Genomic DNA, 6,278 nt, shown 5'->3' with positions numbered 1-6,278 from the left:
AAAACCAAACCAACCAAACAAACAAACAAAAAAGAAGTAGGCGCACACCTGGGAAACTGACCTAAGACACAAATGTGTGTCTGGTCCAGCACCAACTATGGGGACACATCCTTGCAATCCTGATACTCAAATCCTGATACTCAGCAGGTGCAGGCACGAGTGGATTTAAGTCCAACTCGAGCTACAGAGTTCAAAGCCAACTTGAAATTTTATTACTTTTTTTTTTTTTGGTGGTGGTGGTGGGGTGAGCGTATAAATTGCAAGAGTCAGTCTTCCACTAAGGGTTCCAGAGCTACGAACTCGAAATCTCACTCTTCGAGACCATTGCGCAGACGCCAGTGCCCTGCGCGTGCTCTCCTGAAGACCGGCCCCGAAAGCACGCCTGGAGCATGCGCACATCCCAGCGTCGACGACACGCCTCCGGAAGCACTGGCAGTTTCGAGGGCGGGATCAGAAAGCGTATCCGAGGGGCGAGAGGCTCGGGCGGAAGTTGTCCCCGCGGTGGCGGCGGAGAATAAGGCCTTGGTACGGCAACGGGGACGCTCCGGTAGGCTGGAGCTACGGGCGCAGAGCCGTCTGAAGGTACTTAGGGTGGGGAGGCTGGGCGCTCGCGCGGGAGGTCGCGGTCGGGGTCACGAGTGGCCGCGACACGGGACACTGCTCTCCCTTCGACGGCGGTGATGCGGGACGGCGCGAGTGACTCCGAAGTCCCGGCACCCCGGCTTAGAGTCCTGCGGCCTCCCGGGCGACCTCTCGGCCAAGGTCACCCCGCGGCAGGTGCACCGCCGGCTGGAGCTCTTGGAGAATCCGCCCCCGGGGCGACCTCCGGGTCGAGCCACCCACGCACGAACCGACGCCGCGAAGGAGAACCTCGCTGCCCTGAGTTTCGCCTCTTTTGTCAGACCGTTGTCACCTGTTTTTGTCCTCACCTGGCCTCTTGTCAGCTGGAGTTTATACTTTGCATCTCTGGTGGTGACAACCTTTGGACTTTGTCTTTTCCTCTGTCTCCTCCCTTGCCTCAGTGTTTTTTGACTCTGCTTCTGTCACCTCGGGCCGCCCTCTGTTCAGGGCCGGAAAGTCACACTGACTTCTTGGTCATTTGTCTCTCTGTCTCTGTCTCTGTCTCTCTGTGTCTGTCTGTCTGTCTGTCTGTCTGTCTCTCTCTCTCTCTCTCTGCCAATGTTGTGTTCTTGTTTCTCTCCCTCCCAACTGAGTTTGTTTAGGCAGGGCGGGCCTTGCCTGGACCTCTGAGCCATGGAAGGTGACTCATGACCCTGTAAAACTCCCCTGGCCGGGCACCATTACCAGTGGCCCGATCACAGTCTGGTCTCAGTTCTGACAAGTGTCACCAAACCTAACAAAGTGTCAGGAGCTACTGCTTTCAAGGTGAAGGCCCATCTCAGGATCTAGGCAGTGGTTTGCACAGGTCTCCACAACTCTTTGCTCTTTCCAGAAACCCCAGGTGGCCTCCAGGGCTGTTTGGAGCTGCCCTGTTTAACCAGGCCAGCATTTACAGGCTTAGGAAGGACTAGACTTCCATCTGCCTCTGAGACCCTTAACTTGGCACAGTAGCAGAGTTCTAGGAGCAGTTTAGTGAAGAACTTAGAAACCTAATAGGAATTCATTCCCTGCTTGTTTCCAAAGTATTGTCTGAGACGGAGACACCATAGGGAGGAACACTGAAACTTTTGGAGTGGAGTGTATCTGGAATAGACAGGACATGAAACATAATTTATCAAGTGCCTGAGTCAAGTAGGCTGCCTCAGTGGATACAGAGTTTTTGGAAAGAAAGTTCTAGAAATGGTTTGTGCACAACAATGTGAATGCTACATAACTAACTGTGGTTTGCAACATTTAGTTGAATCCTTTGTAGCCATGCAAGCCAAGCCCTTCTCAGCAGCAGGTTCAGCTGATGTGGCATTACTTTCAATCTTGTGGCAGCAGTTTTCCCCTCCCTCCCTCCCCCTCTGGAGTCAGTGATCTACTGAGGGGCAGCTTGAGAAACACATTACCTTTGACATGCCAAGAGCTTGTAAAGCTGGAAAGATAACTCCTATTAGAGTAGAAAGTGGTCTGGTCTTTTTTCACAGGCTAGGCCTTTTTAGTTTTCTTGGATTTTTTTTTTTTTTTTTGGCTTTGTTTGTTTGTTTCTGTTTTATAAAACTTAACCTGCCTTAAGGTCATTTCCCCAGCATTTGGTTTTTTATTTTGTTTGTTTGGTTGGTTTAGTTTGGTTTGGTTTGGTTTTTTGAGACAAGATCTCTCTATACAGACAGGCTGGCCTCAAACTCTGAGATGCTCTTGCCCCTACCACCTGAATGCTGGAATTAGAGGCTTTTGCTACACGTGCCTGGCTTCAAGCTTTGTAATATGCCTAACAGTTGACTTATTGTTGTGTTTCATTGACTCTTGATGCCATCAAGTGTTTTCTGTTCACCAAGAAAAGAAACAGTGCCTGGAGCAGAATTCATTCCCAGCACTGTGTTTCTTTATCCTAATTAAAAACACTTTGACTTAGAGGTTTAAAGAATAAAATCAGTGCACATTCTATTGGTCTTAAAATCGGAAAAACATAAACAAAGACCCATCAGTTAAAGTGCCCAGGAAAGGGATGGCTCTCCGAGACAATCCGAACCCTGCCCTTTGAATACTGTCAGCTTCAGAGTTGTAGCAGGTCCCTTAGTGCTGTAGAGGAGAGGAGAACTGTGGCAGACGGTCCCTTAGTGGTGTAGAGGAGAGGAGGAGAACTGTGGCAGACGGTCCCTTAGTGGTGTAGAGGAGAGGAGGAGAACTGTGGCAGACGGTCCCTTAGTTGCATCTATAGTTGTTCCAAGTGGAGTCATCCTTTGTGTCATCAGAAACATTCATCGTGCCAGGAGTGCTTCAGTCATGACCTCAGTAGCCACAGCTGTTAAAACTGCGACATACATCCTGTCTACTGTAGCCCATGGTGCTTCCACCTCCCAAGAGCTGGGTTTTCTGTATGGCTGCCAGCTCCAGCTGACCTTCTGAACTGTAAGGAGTTGAGTGCTCCTGCGGGGCTACTTAGCTATTAGCTCACCAGAACCCTCAGAGTGGGCCTCAAAATTCTTACAGACTTAGACAACTTGCTGCCTCGGTTTCTTTCCCTAGCAGAAGTCCCTCCCTTCCAGGGGTGTGACACATATCATTAACAGTACACTGAGGAAACTAAGTGTCCGTAGACTCAGACCTGCTGCTTTAAAGGCAGCAGGGCCTGACCAGAACACTCTGGCCCAGTGTTGAGGTTTTGGGGAAAGGGGCAAAAAATGGATGGACCACTGGAAGAACCGGTGGGAAATGGAGGCCGTCCTTGGAAGCAAATTACTTCAGGGAGCTTTCTCCAGGGTTTCCATGCCATTATGAAAGGTTTGGAGATCGAGGGGGAGAAGCACTGAGGCAGATTATTCTTTGGGGTAACATGTTCTAGAAGAGCGATGAACTGCACAGATAATGTAGACACTAGTGTGGCAGGGTCTGAGGAGAGCATGAGAACTGTGGCAGACAGTCCCTTAGTGATGGAGAGGAGAGGAGGAGAACTGTGGCAGACGGTCCCTTAGTGGTGTAGAGGAGTGGAGGAGGGATGGAAATTGACAAGTTTCTCTTTGGGTCTGTTTTTTGGCTCTGGAGTTGGTTGTTGCTGGGAGTAACGGATGAGTGGTCATGTGTAAGTAAGACCTTTAGGTAATCAATAAGTATCTTTCCTGGCCGGCCATTCCTGGGTTTGACCAAGCAGGAAGGCAAGAAGAATCTATAGAAGCACATCACTTTAGTTCAGGAAGCACATCACAGTTCAGCCAATGGTGCTGGGGGAGTGGTACTAAAGCCTGGCCCTGCTCACACTGCCCAGTTTGACAGCTAGGTTTGATCCCCAGCACCCAAGTGGTGGAAGAAGAGGACAAGCTGTCTTCTGACCTCCATGTGTGCCAGCTCCAGGGCTGGCACAACACAGGAACACAAGTTAAAGTGTAATAAAACTTTATTTAAAAATACTAGGGCTGGTGAGATGGCTCAGTGGGTAAGAGCACCCGACTGCTCTTCCGAAGGTCCAGAGTTCAAATCCCAGCAACCACATGGTGGCTCACAACCATCTGTAACCAGATCTGGCGCCCTCTCCTGGAGTGTCTGAAGACAGCTACAGTGTACTTACATATAATAAATAAATAAATCTTTAAAAAAAAAAAAAAATACTACAGAAGCAAAAGCCAAGAGCTTCTAGAATGAGAGTTCCTAATTAAAAATTTTGCTTTGATAGAGTCATGCTGTGTAGCGCAGGCTGGCCCTTGAGTTCTGGGATTACTCTGACTAGCCAGGGAAGCACATGTGCACATAAGCTCCCCTTTTCTATAAGGTTTATTTTTATTTGCATATGTGAGTATGTGCATGTGTGCCGTGTGTGTTGGGTACCTGCGGAGGCCAGGGGGAGTTGGATCCCCTGGAGCTGGAGTTACAGGCAGTTGTCAGTCACCTGACACGGGTCCTGGGAACTGAACTCAGGTCCTCTGGAAAAACAGCAAGAACTCTTAACCAGTGAGCAATCTCAAACCCAGCACCTTAAGTTTTCAATGTGATTTTTTTCCTTTCAGAACTGAGTGTGATTTAATTTAAAGCAAGACTGAGAAATGCATTCTCTCTCTGTATCTATTCAGACTGCTCTTTGATGGCCATGGCATAAGGAACATTATCCTGGGAATACAGCTTTGCTCTTGGGTAAGCCACACATTTACGAGTAGTAATGTATTTTTAGGACTATATGTTGTAATAATTTCCTATCAGCAAAAGCAATGTAGTTTTTCAAGTTTTTTTTTAACTTAAAAACTTGTTTGTTTGTTTGTTTGTTTGTTTGTTTTTAATGTGGGGATGTTTTGCCCTCATGTGTACAACATATATGTGCCTGGTGCTCACAGAGGCCAGAAATTGGCATTAGATGTTCCACCTAGGACTGGAAATGATTGAGAGTTGTCAAGTAGGTGCTGGGAATTGAACCTGGGTCCTCTGAAAGAGCAGCCAGTGCTCCTAGCCATCCATTCTCTAACCCCTTGCCAAAGTTCAAATCAGATCAGATGATTCCTCCGTAGAAATGCTGTGTGTTTTAAGGCTTCTCACTAGAGTACTTCACATTAACAAGGCCCTTAATTTCAGACAGAAGTTTCTGCCAAATGAGTTTTTTTACTTAGAAAAGTATTGATTAGAGTGGGAGTTAAACTTCTGAGGCACCCCCATCTGCACCCCTGAGCAGGCCTTGCCTTGTGGGCTTCCGCTTACTCTCTGAACCCAGTGGGATGTTGAGGCTCTCGGGTGCAGGGTTACTGGCTGTTTTGTGGATGCAAGGCTGACTAACAAGAAGAATTTTGGTAGGCACAGGGTGTTGGTATTTTCTACATTTGTGCCAGACTTTAAATTTCCTAAAGCAACATTTACTGTACTTACATGTGCCTTCTACAGGAGCATGCAAATTACCATATGTTCCGATTAAAGACATCCCTGGAGGGTTTCAGTACAGGAGTTGGTAGGTCTGCCTCCCTGCTTCGTCACCGTCTCTGCTCTTTTGGGTGTTTAGTCCCTGTTGAGATGGTGTCTGAGATGTGATAGATAACTTTCTTAGCTGGAGAATAAACGGTGCCTGCTGCTCAGCTCATCTACCTGGCAGGGTGATGGAGGCAGTCCCGTTCAAGGGCGTCTTCAGTACAAGGCCCTTTGCCTTCTGCATTCTTTTGGTTTTGTTTTTAATTTTTATTACACTTTTATTTACTTTGTATGTGATGGGCCTGTGCCCACCACATGTGGAAGCAGAAGACAACTTGGGAAAGCCAGTTCTGCATCCACCATGTGGGTGGTCTCGGGGAATGAACTCAGCTGCACAGCAGGCTCCATTACTCACTGAGCCCTATCAACCAGCTCTTATCTTCCGCTTTAAAAAGCCATGTAATTGCAGCTGGGTGCTGGTGGTGCACATTTTTAATGCCAGAGGCAGGCAGATTTCTGAGTTCAAGGCCAGCCTGGTCAACAGAGTTCCAGGACTGCCAGGGCTGCACAGAGAAACCCTGGGGGGCAGGGAGTGGGGGAGGCATAAAGCTCCTATGAATGATGAATGAGTTGGAATTGGAGTAATTAGTTTAAAAGAAGTGTCGGGCAGCAGTGGTGCATGCTTTTTATCCCAGTACTTGGGAGGCAGAGGCAGGCAGATTTCTGAGTTCAAGGCCAGCCTGGTCTACAGAGTGAGTTCCAGGACAGCCAGGGCTACACAGAGAAACCCTGTC

General features: G+C 48.2%; 1 protein-coding gene across 7 annotated transcripts in view; it reads left to right on the top strand.

The window, feature by feature from the left end:
• The first annotated feature begins 442 nt into the window (after nt 1-442).
• Nucleotides 443-6,278, top strand: part of Zbtb43 (zinc finger and BTB domain containing 43) — a 17,280-nt gene continuing 11,444 nt past the window's right edge. For 2 of the 7 annotated variants that reach the window (XM_021151156.2, XM_029474209.1), the window contains exons 1-2: nt 444-582; nt 4,668-4,728. The gene's annotated coding sequence lies outside the window, so the exon portion shown is untranslated. Of the gene's footprint in view, nt 583-4,604; nt 4,729-6,278 lie in introns of those variants that run through there. The other 5 variants (XM_021151153.2, XM_029474208.1, XM_021151161.2 and 2 more) reach the window with 5 other exon arrangements.

The sequence above is a fragment of the Mus caroli genome, chromosome 2 (assembly GCF_900094665.2).
Source record: "Mus caroli chromosome 2, CAROLI_EIJ_v1.1, whole genome shotgun sequence".
NCBI lineage: Eukaryota > Metazoa > Chordata > Mammalia > Rodentia > Muridae > Mus > Mus caroli.
This window is presented reverse-complemented; position numbering and strand designations above follow the sequence as displayed.